Raw genomic sequence first — 15,449 nt, 5'->3', positions numbered from 1 at the left:
CCGCTGCCCCCCCCTCCTCGCTACCGCACCCCCACCCCCCTCTGACTGACAGACCCCCTAGGGCCTCTCATTTCTGCACAGTCATCATTGTTCAATGTCAAAAGCTGCTGCTCAAATACTGCCAATCCTCCCCCCCCCCTACCTCTACCACCCCCCCCCCCCCCCCCCCCCCCACAGACCCAACCCACCCCCCCACCCCCATCAAATACGTACACACGCACGCATGGATGCACACAGATTCACGCACGTACACACACACACACACACACACTTCTAGGAAAGCTCATTAATCTAGCTGTAAATAGACGTGATGTCTATTGAGGATTTGTCATTTTCTATTTCCTGGTTATTAGTTCGCCCGGGTATTAGTTGTTAGATAACAGTTAGCGTCCGTAAGTGGTTTAGCTTTTTTGTCAAACGTGGGGTTCGTGCGTCAAAAACACCGCCCCCCCCTCTCCGAGGGTCACCTTCTGTCGTCCTGTTTCCGTCGTATTTAAAACGTTTAAAAAATATATATATATTTCAATGTGTTTGACTGTGTGACTGGAAAAGAAGAAGAAGAAGGCATTGAACTTGTTTTGGATCTTCACAAACACACTTGATAAACAGAAGTTGTCTGTCTGGGGGGGCTCATCAGTCTGGGGGGGGCTATAGGATCTGTCTGGTGGGGGCTACAGGGTCTGTCTGGTGGGGCTACAGGATCTGTCTGGTGGGGCTATAGGATCTGTCTGGTGGGGGCTACAGGGTCTGTCTGGTGGGGGCTACAGGGTCTGTCTGGGGGGGGCTACAGGGTCTGTCTGGGGGGGGCTACAGGATCTGTCTGGTGGGGCTACAGGGTCTGTCTGGTGGGGCTACAGGGTCTGTCTGGTGGGGCTACAGGGTCTGTCTGGGGGGGGCTACAGGGTCTGTCTGGGGGGGGCTACAGGGTCTGTCTGGGGGGGGCTACAGGATCTGTCTGGGGGGGCTACAGGGTCTGTCTGGGGGGGGGCTACAGGGTCTGTCTGGGGGGGGCTACAGGGTCTGTCTGGGGGGGGCTACAGGGTCTGTCTGGTGGGGCTACAGGGTCTGTCTGGGGGGCTACAGGGTCTGTCTGGGGGGGCTACAGGGTCTGTCTGGGGGGGGCTACAGGGTCTGTCTGGGGGGGGGCTACAGGGTCTGTCTGGTGGGGGCTACAGGGTCTGTCTGGGGGGGCTATAGGATCTGTCTGGTGGGGGCTACATGATCTGTCTGGGGGGGGCTACAGGGTCTGTCTGGGGGGGGCTACAGGGTCTGTCTGGGGGGGGGCTACAGGGTCTGTCTGGGGGGGGCTACAGGGTCTGTCTGGGGGGGCTACATGATCTGTCTGGGGGGGGCTACAGGATCTGTCTGGTGGGGCTACAGGGTCTGTCTGGTGGGGCTACAGGGTCTGTCTGGTGGGGCTACAGGGTCTGTCTGGTGGGGCTACAGGGTCTGTCTGGGGGGGGCTACAGGATCTGTCTGGTGGGGCTACAGGGTCTGTCTGGTGGGGGCTACAGGGTCTGTCTGGTGGGGCTACAGGGTCTGTCTGGTGGGGCTACAGGGTCTGTCTGGGGGGGCTACAGGATCTGTCTGGTGGGGCTACAGGGTCTGTCTGGTGGGGCTACAGGGTCTGTCTGGGGGGGGCTACAGGATCTGTCTGGTGGGGCTACAGGGTCTGTCTGGTGGGGGCTACAGGGTCTGTCTGGGGGGGGCTACAGGGTCTGTCTGGTGGGGGCTACAGGATCTGTCTGGGGGGGCTCATCTGTCTGGGGGGGGCTACAGGATCTTTTAGGAACGGCAGGGAACCCCAAGGAGAGCTGTGTTCTCATCCTGTGTGATATCTGTTTGGAGGAGTCATCTGAAGTCATCTGAGGTATTTGTATTTGGGCGGGGAAGCCGGTTTGGACTAACTAGAGCGGGTGGAAACTCAATAGGGTGTCTCGAGTAGGAAGAAAACGCCTGGGGCGGCCTTGCTAGTGCAAATTGGCACGGCATAAAAGGTTTTGTGTCATTAAGAGGAGACTATTAGTTTTAGGTAATGTATTTTTGGATGATTCTGCATAAACAGCAATTTGATTCTGAAGAGCAAGACGTAGAGGGAGGAAATTACCGTCAACCAGAGCATCAGCAGGACTGCGGCACGATGGCTGCACCGTTTCTCTTTCTCTCTCGTCGTCCTGTTCTCTGACTATTAGCAGATTTCAAGTAAACAATATCCGTTTATTAAGTGTTAAAACATAAGTCGGTTTCTGCGTCGAACACAACGACAAGTCGAACGAAGCAGAAACAGACAGCTACCGTACTCAGGCGGCTGAACTGGTATCGGTTCTAAACTGACAACAATTTGGTCTTGATGAAGAAAAAAACAACAACAACCTTGTTCTTCGAAGGGGCGAGGGAGAGTGGAAATTTGATCACCAACAGTTTTCCACGAAAACACAAAATCAAACGAATATGGAAGGAATCACGGCGGGGTTAGCGACATTCCTCGTGGTCGAGGAATCAGGGTGTGTGTCAACGGCACCAATTAGAAAAAGTGTGCATCAAAACAAACTTTCTTTTTTCACCAGCTGATCTTGTTTAGCACTTGCGGTCGGGAGTTGAAAGATACATTTGGATTTAGGAAAAAGGGCCCATTAGTAGTCGTAAAGGGATACTTCCTTCCTAGCGGTTTGTTTGTAGTTAGTTACTAGGTCTTAATTACCTTTTAATTTTTCCTAGCCCTTTCCATTCTGTTTTCAAGAGAAAAGTGTGTTAGGGGGGTGCTGCGTTTAGCTCACAAATAACAGACGTTTTATGAAAAGTACCAAACAAAACCTCCAGGGACTTGTTAATCCACCTACGTAGGAGACATGACGTTTTATAAAGCACTTTAAGCGCTAGCATCCTACTGTTTTAAAAACAGATCTTGCTTAAAGGCAGACATCTTTAGTGAGGGATGGGGAGGCGGGAGGGAGGGAGGGAGGGAGGAGGGGAGAGTTCGGTGTTATACGTCATACTGTTTGTTACTTTCAAAATGTTATCGCTGGTTTAGGAGGGGTTAGGTAGAGTTCTCGGGGAAAGGAGAGGATGTATAAACCGTGCTGTGAAACGCCTTGGTCTGTCTCCTGCCTCGGTCATCAGTCACTGACTCAATCATCGCTCCAGATTGACTCAGTGTTTATCAAGAAAAGGAAACAAATGTCACTGGTGCTCCTTCCTTGGTCAACCACAGCCGTCAGGCAGGAAAATGTCCCAAAGAATGACAGGAAAAAGCACATCTTACTAGGAAACGTATTGGAAAACAGTTCCTCAGTCCTCAGTAATACTGGATTAATGTCAGCCCCAGACCATGTCACCCAGCACCCCGACACGCCGCAGGCTTTTACGGTCGCCACCACATGAGATGCATCACGGTCTGTTCGTAGGGTGACACTAACCAGACTTATCACTGTGACTGCATTCAAATTGGTGTGACTACTGCTCGGTCTAGCCACAGAGATACGTATTACTCCTGAATGGCAGTTTAAGAAGTTTAATTGTTAACATATGTGTTTTCATATACGTTTTTATTTTTTATTCTCTCATGAACATAGTGTATGATAATGCCAATAATGAGGATATCATCAACACAAGCATTGTGAATCAACTTGCTGATGACATGGTTTAAATCTTAAAGAAGGTAACCTGGTTCAACGTTAGCTGTGATTCATCGATGTCGATAACAGCTGGGGGAAATGTGAAGGCATATCATGTGGAGAACCTGTTATCCGCAACGATTGAATTCAGGGATGAATCAGATTGGCCTGACCAGAAGTAAGGAGGAGAGAAAGTGTGCTGAACTTCTAAACGTCATCATGAAAGAAACAAGTTGGAGACTTGTGCACCTTGTTTTTAAGTGATCAAATATAACTTAACCCACTCAGCATTTCTTTATATTAAAACATGGGACCTCCCTGGTAGGCCTGACCTGGGACCAGTCTTGAACTTTGAAACATGAGAGCTATGCGCATCAGTTTTTAAAACATGTTTTGTTATAGCACATCATGAAACAGAGCTAAAGTTGATTCACATAGAGAATTGAGAGAAAATTATTATTATTATTATTATTATTATTATTACACAGTGGGTTTCCACCAAACCATCATGAAAGAGGGCAGCGATGGAAACAAGTTGTAGGCTTGTGTACCTTGTTTTTAAGCGATCAAATACACTTAACTAAACTGAACTCACGTCTTCTTAACGAATAGCGAGATTGATGTGCCAGAGTGGAGGGAAGCCTTGAGCAGCGAAGCCACAACGACCATTGAAAGGAAACTCGAGACGTTCACACTGAGCTGTGGGCAGGGAAGAGATTCCATCTAAACTGTTAACACTTTCCAAAGGTTTTGAAAGGAGGCAAAACCACAATGATGGATGTACGCTGTTTATTTTCGAACGATTAAACTATCAATTACTGTTGTCAATCCGTCCCCATCCTAATGGCTTGCATGAAATCAGTGTCAAATCAAAAACCACCAACTTATTCATTCCCCACTTTTTTCTTTTTTTTCTTCTTTTTACCTCAGTGAAATCCCTCGGGGCTGAAGTCTGAAAAGATTACTTTCAATCTTTTACCATTACTCATGTTTAATAGACCTGATTCATCATCAACCGATCCATCATTCATTTCTCTCTTTTTCAGGTGATTCTAGACCACAGTTTAAATTGGGACTTTATGTACAGTAACACTGTGTTCAAAAGCTCTTGACATGTTGGCTGAGGGGAGACTTTTCCTTCCCATAGCTGAGGTGGTCCTCCGCTTGGGAGAAAGAAAAAAAAAGAAAAGAAAACCCTCTTTTCTCCCCTCTCTCCTTCTTGTTGTTCTGCGGCGCGGACGTCTCTGCTTTGTATCAGCTCAGTTTCCATATACCTGTTTTTACGCCGGGGTTGACGTGCAGCTGTGTTGCACTCACTCCCCTGGCTTGTTACAGTGTGCACTCTGTGTTAATCTGCTACAAAGTACCGTGATCAACTCCAATTATGTTTAGTGGGGCTCTGTGTGCGCGCCCCCCGCCTCCCCCTCCTCCCCCAGCCCCCCCCCCCCCCCCCCCCCCCCACCACCCCACCGCCCCGCCACCGTGCAAAGAGGGGGCCCTCTGTTACCCCCGGAGCAGGCCGCAAATGAGACCTGCTGTCTGGCTAACTCTTGGGCGGTGTGTGTGTGACCAGATCAGCAGCAACAGCAGCAGCAGCAGCAGCAGCAGAACATGTGGAACAGGTTACCTGTGAGGTTCTGGCCGAGCAGAGCCAAGCAGAAGAGAGAGAGAGAGAGAGAGAGAGAGAGAGAGAGAGAGAGAGAGAGAGAGAGAGAAGAGAGAGAGAGAGAGAGAGAGAGAGAGAGAGAGAGAGAGAGAGAGAGAGAGAGAGAGAGAGAGGGAGAACGAGGTTTTTCTTTGAGGAAGTTCAAAGGTGAATCTCTTTAACAAGATATATGTGGTCGTGGATATCGTAGTATCAGTAGATAGAGAGGTACTGTAATCAGTCCAGATTAATTTATTTAATCTAAAATGCTGAAGTGATTGTAGTGTTTTTTGTTTTGTGTGTGTGTGTGTGTGTGTGTGTGTGTGTGTGTGTTTTCAGAATGATTAGCCCCTCTTGAGGTTTAGAGAAAAGTGACACATATTGGACGTCCCGCAAGCACTTTGGACGTCCCGAAAGTGAACACACATGCGGTACACCGGACCCTCAGATAAGGCGTCTTTCCACTGGGAGTGGTGCGGATCTGATTTGAAAAAACAAAGAAACTGCAGGGTGTGTCTGCTGCTTGTCCGAGAGAGAGGGCCAGCTGAGTGGACAACGTCACCCCGTGACTAGCTTCCTGTGCACCACAAACCCTTACCAGGAAAATATTCTGTCATACTATATACTCACGTCCTGTCATGCTATCAATTAGCCAAATCAAATTTGTTTGGAAAAGAAATTAGATTTCAGGAAGTTATTGCATGCAAAGGATGGTCAAACCAAATACTAAACTAATTATGATTTATGCATAAATAGTGATGTCATTTCTGAATGGTGAAACCGATACGTACGTGAATACCATCAAATAAAAGCTGAGGATCTCTACTTTAACCTCACTGTTTGATTTCAAATCCAACTGTAGAGCAAGTAGAAGGAAAAAAAAAATGCTTCACTGTCCAATTACTTACACAGGGCACTGTCCTGTATATATCTTCAGATTTAATTGAACAAAACATCAAATTAACAGCTCCGCAGAAATACTTCCACAAAACAGGACACAAAAAAACACAAAAAAAAACACAAAAAAATGTGGTTGCATTACCTGATTGCATACAAACAAGAGAACATAAACAAACCATGTATATGGCATGTTAAAAACGGTCATTTCGACATCATGGACTGTGAGTCCTTGCGTCCTAAACTCTAGTCTATGAATCTGAGGGTGGGTCACATTTAACCCCGAGCACCATCTCCAAAAACACCCAAACAAGTAGCGGCCTGGCCCAGCAATTTCACTGAAGAAAAACAAATTGCGGATTGCACCTTTTATTAACAGAAAAAGCGACCTATTGTTCTCTGGCTCCTATGCAAATCCCATTGATAAAGAGAGGATCCCAGGCCAAGGTTGCGTCCTTGGCCTAATTCTGGACGTGTTAAGGCACGTTGCTGAATGGGAGGGTGAACCGTGCCAAGATGTATCTAAGAATGGCCTGATAATCATGCTTGACGGTCCCTAAAAGGTAATAATAATAAAATGAGAATTCCACTACACTGCGTTCCATTGTCTCGCTTGAAGTGTGTCGGAAGAGGCTCGGAGGCAGTGGCCGTTTCCGACTGCGAGTAGACATTGTGCAACCGTTTGTCACACTCGTGTTTGGGGAGGCGAATCAAGGGCAAGTCCTTTATCTCCCCAAGGCTTTCCTTTTTCATACCATTTATTATTATCTAAATATAGCATGAATTCAGCTCCAGTAACCAGCTCAAATAGCAGCAGTAATGTTGACATCTTTGGACATGTGCAGCCACCTAAGTTAACCTAGGTTAATGTACAGAATGGGATTTCTTTGTGCTTTGCTGCCATCTGTGGCCACACTGAAACTTTGAAAACCTAAATGTTATAGTTTCTCTTTTTTAAAAGTTATTTTTTCTGAGTGGGGCAGTCCCACTCATATTTTTCCTTTTTAATGACAGACACAGTAGAGATTATGACAGGAATGATGGGTGAGAGAGAGAGGAGGGATGACATGCAGGATATGTCCGCGGCTGGAATCGAACCGTGACCCCTGCGGTACATGGTCAGCGCTTAATCCACTACGGCACCTAAGCGCCCCTGTGTTATAGTTTCTCTGAGGGGATTTCGGCATGTAGTTTGAACGATGACTTAGGGTCTGTCGGAATGCTATCTGTTGGAAAGGGCACTGCTAACTGTTAGCCTGGGTTAGCACAGTGAACTGAGCGTGACGAAGACGCTTCAGATGCTGTATTGATCACACCTGTGGAATTAGGAGTGTTAATTATGACTTTTTTTACTCAGAAAAAAATGATGTAATGTGGAACACTACAGGCTCTCCTTCAGTAGTTTTCTGCTTCAAGTAATACATCGTCTTCGACTCCTCCTCTCTCTGTTATCGAGGGTTGCTGATATGGAATGTTGTCTGAAGCCTGGCCACCCTTCACCACTCCTTGTGTAGAGAGATCAGATGTTGGTGGGACATCCTCAGTATCCTTAGCCTGCTGCTACCTACCCACCCAACGGCCCTCTGGACTCCGCTTCAGTCAGTCAGTCTCCGTCCACAATCTCCGTCCGACAGCTTGTTGTGCTACGCTGCTGAGCGTCACCCGAGACGGCTTTCCCCGTCACAAGATAACACAGAGCAGGGTGGACACTGGACACGCCAAACCATTACAAAGCAGGAACTGCTGGGTTAGAGAGAGAGAGGGAGAGCGGGAGGGAGAGAAGGAGAGGTGGAGAGAACACACTGTCTTCCTCCTGACCCCCACCCACCCACCCCGCCTTTGTTCCTCTCTTCCTGCCTTCATCAGATCGTTATCTGTCTCTGAGAGAGAGAGAGAGAGAGGCTCGGCGTGTTCGTTTCATTAATAACTTGTAAGAAACTTGTTTTCTTTCTTAGATCTGATTCATGGCGTTCGCGAGACAACAAAAACAGATTTACTTCATTTTGATGAAGCCCTGTTTCAAGAGAGCAGATGCTCAGCGATGGGGGGAATGTGACAGGGTTACGACGCCTACCCATCAAGTATCTTTAATCGCGATCTGGAAATCGAACACGTTTAACACGAGCTCAGTACTTACTGTGCAAGAGATGGAATTGATATTATACTAGGCGCGTGTGAGACGTAAGATATGTCTTACGCTGTAGAGATGTGTCATGAGGCTCTAAATCAATTTCGACAGATTTCAGATCAATCCATCGAGACAAATCAATGGCGCGAGGCACCTTAGTTACATGGTATTAATCACAGCGCTCGCCCTTCCTCCTCCCAGAGCAACATTCATCTCTCATTTTTCATTGACTCTTCACAAGAATGGCCACTGTGTTTCCACAGGAACCTTCACAGTGTAATGAACTTGAGGGATTTTTTTCCCAACCCCCCCCCCTCCCTCCTCCCTCCTCCCTCCTCCCTCCCCCCCCCCCCCCCCCCCCCCCTTCCTCCCTCCTCCCTCCTCCCTCCTTCAGAAGAGGAGAGCAGTAAAGCTCGGCTGGCCTCAACGGAAAAAGTGGCCTGCGATCCTGTCGCTCATGATTGTAATTTAAATCCGACAGCACAAAAACGCAACATCGAAAAGGTCACTGCAGCATTAAGCTTGCTGCTGCAAGTTGATGCAGATTTTCGGCTGATGTCATCGGGTCGCTGAAGTCCAACGGCGGCTTATGGGATTCCGTTAGGACATTTCAACCACAGGTCTGCGTACGACGACACTGTCACAGCACTCCGGTTTCAGTTCAAAGAGAGAGAGAGAGAAAGAGAGAGAGAGAGAGAACAGAACATGGGAGCTAAGGCTGGGAATCAATCGGTAGCGGATAGATAGACACTCCTCATTAGGTATAACGCAAGTCAACTCCCTTCACCCAGGACACACTGCTGTGCCAATTAAACACACATCTGAAAGAATCCCATTCAATTGATTGAATCCCACCTTAAATATGTTCTTTTAGGCTTTAGATTGCAGTGTCTATCATCTGATTGCATCATTCTTCTCTTTTGAAAGGGAAACTAAACTTCACGATATAGGAACTGAGTGGCATATATTGGGAGTCATATAATGGCATATTGGGAGTCATATATGGCATATTGGGAGTCATATATGGCATATTGGGAGTCATATATGTGTATATGTCTACTAAGCTGGGTAGGACAGCCTACTCTTATGATGCTGCTAATACTTGGAACTCTATTCAGAATTCTCTGAAACTGGACACTCTCCCATCACTCAATGATTTTAAGAACTTGGTTTTTCCCCTCTGTGTCACTTCTTGTAACTGTTTTTAAATTATTTTGTACATTTCTTAGTAATGTTTTTTTGTTTGTTTTATATTTTGGTTTAATTACTATTCTGTTTATGACTTATTGTGTTGTCCGGCAACACTTTCTTTATTTTCTTTAGAACAAGTTAAAAGGTTCATATTTGATAAAAAACGTTTGTATAGTTCATAAAGAGAAGTAAAGTTGATAATATTTATTTGTTGCTAAAAACGAACTATTTACAACTGTTAACAATGTATATAAATATTTTAGTTAATATTTGATGTAGTGACATCACTTCCTGTTTACCGCAAATCTACTTCCGGTTTGGGAGATCGTGCTTTGCCAGAGAGAGACCGAGACGTTATGTTTGTTCTCCATTCATCATTCAACATCCATGTTCAGATTTACACAAGGCAATGTTGTAAGTACGAAATATCAAGTGTTGGATTGGTAGCTTTATATATTAGTAATCATTTGTTGGGAATATTATGTTTTTAGTTATTATTTTGTAGCTAGATTGTTAGGCCAAAAAACTGACTTTCTAGCTAACCACTGTTTGTTTACATCCGGTTGAAACATGTTTTGTGCTGTTTGTCTTCAGTTTTTACCAGTTCAATATACCTGATTTGAAAAGCCACCCTACGCCTTTCTTTGATGGACTTTATTGACAAGGTTTAGCTTGATGTTAGAGAGAGAACATCAGACTTATATTGTTGGTTCTCTTTTATTCACTCATTGCTACTGTAAATGAGGGCAACCTCAGTAACTTACGAGTTTAAATAAAGGTTTGAATGAATATTGGGAGTCATATATGGCATATTGGGAGTCATATATGGCATATTGGGAGTCATAAATAGCATATTGGGAGTCATTATATGGCATATTGGCAGTCATATATAGATTATTGGGAGTCATATATAGCATATTGGGAGTCATATATCGAGGGCCGAAGAACATAACCTCCTATCTGAAAAATTCTGTAAGATTTTAAATTTGTTTCTTTAATTTAATTTAATTTTTATTTTAATTTTAATTTTAATTTTAAGATTTTAAACATTTTTGCAGATAGGAGGTTATGTTCTTCGGCCCTCGATATAGCATATTGGGAGTCATATATGGCGTATTGGGAGTCATATATGGCATATTGGGAGTCATATAGAATATTGGGAGTCATATATAGCATATTGGGAGTCATATATGGCATATTGGGAGTCATATATAGCATATTGGGAGTCATATATAGCATATTGGGAGTCATATATGGCATATTGGGAGTCATATATAGCATATTGGGAGTCATATATAGCATATTGGGAGTCATATATAGCATATTGGGAGTCATATATGGCATATTGGGAGTCATATATGGCGTATTGGGAGTCATATATGGCATATTGGGAGTAATATATAGCATATTGGGAGTCATATATAGCATATTGGGAGTCATATATAGCATATTGGGAGTCATATATAGCATATTGGGAGTCATATATAGCATATTGGGAGTCATATATAGCATATTGGGAGTCATATATGGCATATTGGGAGTCATATATGGCGTATTGGGAGTCATATATGGCATATTGGGAGTCATATATAGCATATTGGGAGTCATATATAGCATAATGGGAGTCATATATGGCATATTGGGAGTCATATATGGCGTATTGGGAGTCATATATGGCGTATTGGGAGTCATATATAGCATATTGGGAGTCATATATAGCATAATGGGAGTCATATATGGCATATTGGGAGTCATATATGGCGTATTGGGAGTCATATATGGCGTATTGGGAGTCATATATAGCATATTGGGAGTCATATATAGCATATTGGGAGTGTCATATATGGCGTATTGGGAGTCATATATAGCATATTGGGAGTCATATATAGCATATTGGGAGTCATATATAGCATATTGGGAGTCATATATAGCATATTGGGAGTCATATATAGCATATTGGGAGTCATATATAGCATAATGGGAGTCATATATGGCGTATTGGGAGTCATGTATAGCATATTGGGAGTCATGGCATATTGGGAGTCATATATGGCATATTGGGAGTCATATGGCATATTGGGAGTCATATATGGCATATTGGGAGTCATATATAGCATATTGGGAGTCATATGGCATATTGGGAGTCATATATGGCATATTGGGAGTCATATATAGCATATTGGGAGTCATATATGGCATATTGGGAGTCATATATAGCATAATGGGAGTCATATATAGCATATTGGGAGTCATATATAGCATATTGGGAGTCATATATGGCATATTGGGAGTCCATTCTGCTGTCGATTTGGGAAACCACTAGAATTTGTTTTGTTGCAAGTTGCAACCTCTGCTTCCCATTTTCCCCTTGTGGTTTACTGTCGTCAACGTCTGCATTCAAAATCAATGTAATCGTATCACAGTAAACTCTGAGAGAGAAAGCAGCTCTCCTGCTACACCTGCAACACCAGACACTGTAAACTCACTTCTACCAGTTCCAGATGAGGTATCAACTGTCTCGTCTACGTACTACGCAGTCATACATGTGTCTGTTTCGTGTTCAAGCTCGTCACTGTGTTCAAGCTTGTCACAATATTACTTTAGAGAGCAAAGTAAGCAAAATGGGGATGTAAACTAACCATATTTGAATTTAAATTAAGTCCATATCAGCACTTTCCAGGGTTCCCACACCTTCTGAAACATCAAATTCAAGCACCTTTCAAGCACCTTTCAAGGACTTTCAAGTCTCAATTCCCTCAAATTCAAGGACCCAACATGGCATAGTTTGAGACAGAACTAGTTGACGAGCTAAGTAAAACATTTTTAAATATATATATATATTATTTTTTTAGAGAGAGAGAGGGGGGAATTCAAGCACTTTCAATGACCCATGTCTATTTTCAAAAAAAAAAAAACTTTTAAGACTTTGATTTCTTTTTCTCAAATTCACAAACTTTCAAGGATTTCAAGGACCCATGGGAACCCTGACTTTCTCTACGCAGCAGAGGTTGTGAGAGAAATGTAGTTTTTAAATTTCACAGTGTTTTGTTGTTACGTTATAAGGATGTTATCTTGCAACCTTTGGCATAGAAAAAAACATTGCAAATGGCTGCCGTACTGAATGCTTGAAAAAGTTCTAAGCACTTTCTTTTTCATGACAGATGAACTCATACAAAAGAAGTCAATCAACCAGACACTCGTTTGGAATTGCACCTCTGTGTCTGGGTCGTTATGGATAGATGCTATTATGTGTTCAGTAAATTGCCTGTGTTCAATCTTGAAAATGCCATAATTGCATCTGAGGCAATTGGTACTCTTAAAGCTAGAGAATATTCTATTATGTTCACCATCATAACAGCCAGCCGTGGCTCTCAAAGATGCCATTATACCTTCACTCTACCTTTTAATACGGTATAATATTCTCCTACCTCGAAAATAAGTGAAATGGAGGAATTTTAAGATCACGTCATAGTTGTCAATAGTTGGGACAAGTCTCTCAATTCAACGAGTTGCGACATTTTCTTTCGCCCGCGTTGTCAACGTTGAAACAGTACAGACGCATACTTCTGAGTCTCGTTACAGTAACTCACACTACCTCCTTCGAAAAACATCGATACTCCCGAATATTTCGGACCCTCAACAATGAAAATTCCTCCATTCACATTAAGGTAACAATTTGAAAGACCATTGCCCTAGCCATGGCATTTTTCGACAGTAATACAAGTTGTCCAATTACATACAGAGACATTTCTTCTCTGGTAAAGAGAAGAGTGAGGAGAGAGAGAGAGAAAAAAAGAAAAGAGAAAAAGGTTGGGACTCTCTCTCTCTCTCTTAGCAGACCGGTGAATTAGTTGGAAATTTCTATTGCTTGTCTTGGCGAAGTAGCGCTTCCTTCGGCAGTGTGTGCCGTGTCCCAGGTGTGCTGTTCACGACCTCAGAGCGCTGTTTAAAACACATGCTGCCGACCGCACCGGGCCACAGCCACTTAAAAACTTCAATGAGGGTCTGCTGCTCTCTGCTCCGGCCGTCTGGACGGAATACATATTAGGAAACATCACCATTCCATTCCTCCTCCTCCTCCTCCTCCTCCTCAATTGTCACCACTCTCTCTCTCTCTCTCTCTCTCTCTCTCTCTCTCTCTCTCCCGTCGTCAAGGGATACTCAACCCCTTCACGAGCCAAGCCTCCTCCTCACCCCTCCTCCCTCCTCCTCCTCACCCCTCCCCTGGTCAAGCCTAGACCCTGCACTAGTCAAGCCTCACCCCTCCTCTGGTCAAGCCTACACCCTCACCCCTCACCCCTCCTCCTCACCCCTCCCCTGGTCAAGCCTAAACCCTCACCCCTCCCTTGGTCAAGCCTAACCGCTCACCCCTCCTCCTCACTCCTCACCCCTCCCCTGGTCAAGCCTAGACCCTGCACTAGTCATCACCTGGTTTGGTCAGGTATAACCCCTGCACTAGTCAGTACCTGGTCAGGTATAACCCCTGCACTAGTCAGTACCTGGTCAGGTATAACCCCTGCACTAGTCATCACCTGGTCAGGTATAACCCCTGCACTAGTCATCACCTGGTCAGGTATAACCCCTGCACTAGTCAGTACCTGGTATGGTCAGGTATAACCCCTGCACTAGTCATCACCTGGTCAGGTATAACCCCTGCACTAGTCAGTACCTGGTCAGGTATAACCCCTGCACTAGTCATCACCTGGTTTGGTCAGGTATAACCCCTGCACTAGTCAGTACCTGGTCAGGTATAACCCCTGCACTAGTCATCACCTGGTCAGGTATAACCCCTGCACTAGTCATCACCTGGTCAGGTATAACCCCTGCACTAGTCATCACCTGGTCAGGTATAACCCCTGCACTAGTCAGTACCTGGTCAGGTATAACCCCTGCACTAGTCAGTACCTGGTCAGGTATAACCCCTGCACTAGTCAGTACCTGGTCAGGTATAACCCCTGCACTAGTCAGTACCTGGTCAGGTATAACCACTGCACTAGTCATCACCTGGTCAGGTATAACCCCTGCACATTAATTAAATGAAAACAATTGTACATATGTGATTTTATAGGTGAAAAAGACAGGAAATTCAGTTGAGCTCCAGAAATCTACATCCTTGTGAACAGTCTAGTCCGTCACAACAACAGAAGACATTTTTCTGAGAAATATTCAGTAACAGTGGAACTAATGAGTAACACTAATGAGAGGCAGAACGGCCTTTTGCTTGCAAAGTAATCGAGCAATCGTCGATATCGACACACGCGGCCCGAGTGCGTGTCGTTGCTATGCTGGAGGGATCCCGCGAAAGCTACGAGCTAGCCAAAGTCATTTTGAATAAACATGGAACGTCGAAAGTGACATTGATAAACAGACTTCGTAGTTAAACCCCTGCCTGCATTTACTTGATGATGGCAGGGTACCAAAAATGTAAACTGAACAAAAAAAATAGATAAATAACATTGTTCATAATCAACCTGAACCCCCCCTTGGGAGGGATAACTGTCGGACCTTCATCGTCTTCGGAGCCGGTCCAAAATAATCCATGTATGCTTTAATGCTTATTATTACACAACCAATCAAAATTTAGGGTCTGACTGGATTTTTCCCTTTCGGAAGACATGTGCTTTAGCTCCAGACTTTTTGTCATTTCAAATGCTTCCCCTCCCATTGTAATATGAAATCCAGATTTCCATGAGGAAGTTAATTGCCATTAACCCCGGTCACTTGGAGACCAGATTCGTTCTGCCTGCTGTTGTAATGCGCTCCGCTCCTGACCGGCCAAGCTGAAGGGCCAGAGAGAGAGAGAGAGGGGGGGGGGTCAGGACATCGCTAGGGCCTAGTACACCCCCTCCCCCCCCCTACACACACACACACACACACACACACAAGTCTCTGCCAATGAAAAGCACCCGGGGTTGCCGTGGTGACGCCTCAAATCCAATGGACCCGTTTTCCCCCCTAACCCTCACCCCCGCCC

The sequence above is a fragment of the Nansenia antarctica genome (assembly GCF_963989245.1).
Source record: "Nansenia antarctica genome assembly, chromosome: 1".
Classification (NCBI taxonomy): Eukaryota; Metazoa; Chordata; class Actinopteri; order Argentiniformes; family Microstomatidae; genus Nansenia; species Nansenia antarctica.
This window is presented reverse-complemented; position numbering follows the sequence as displayed.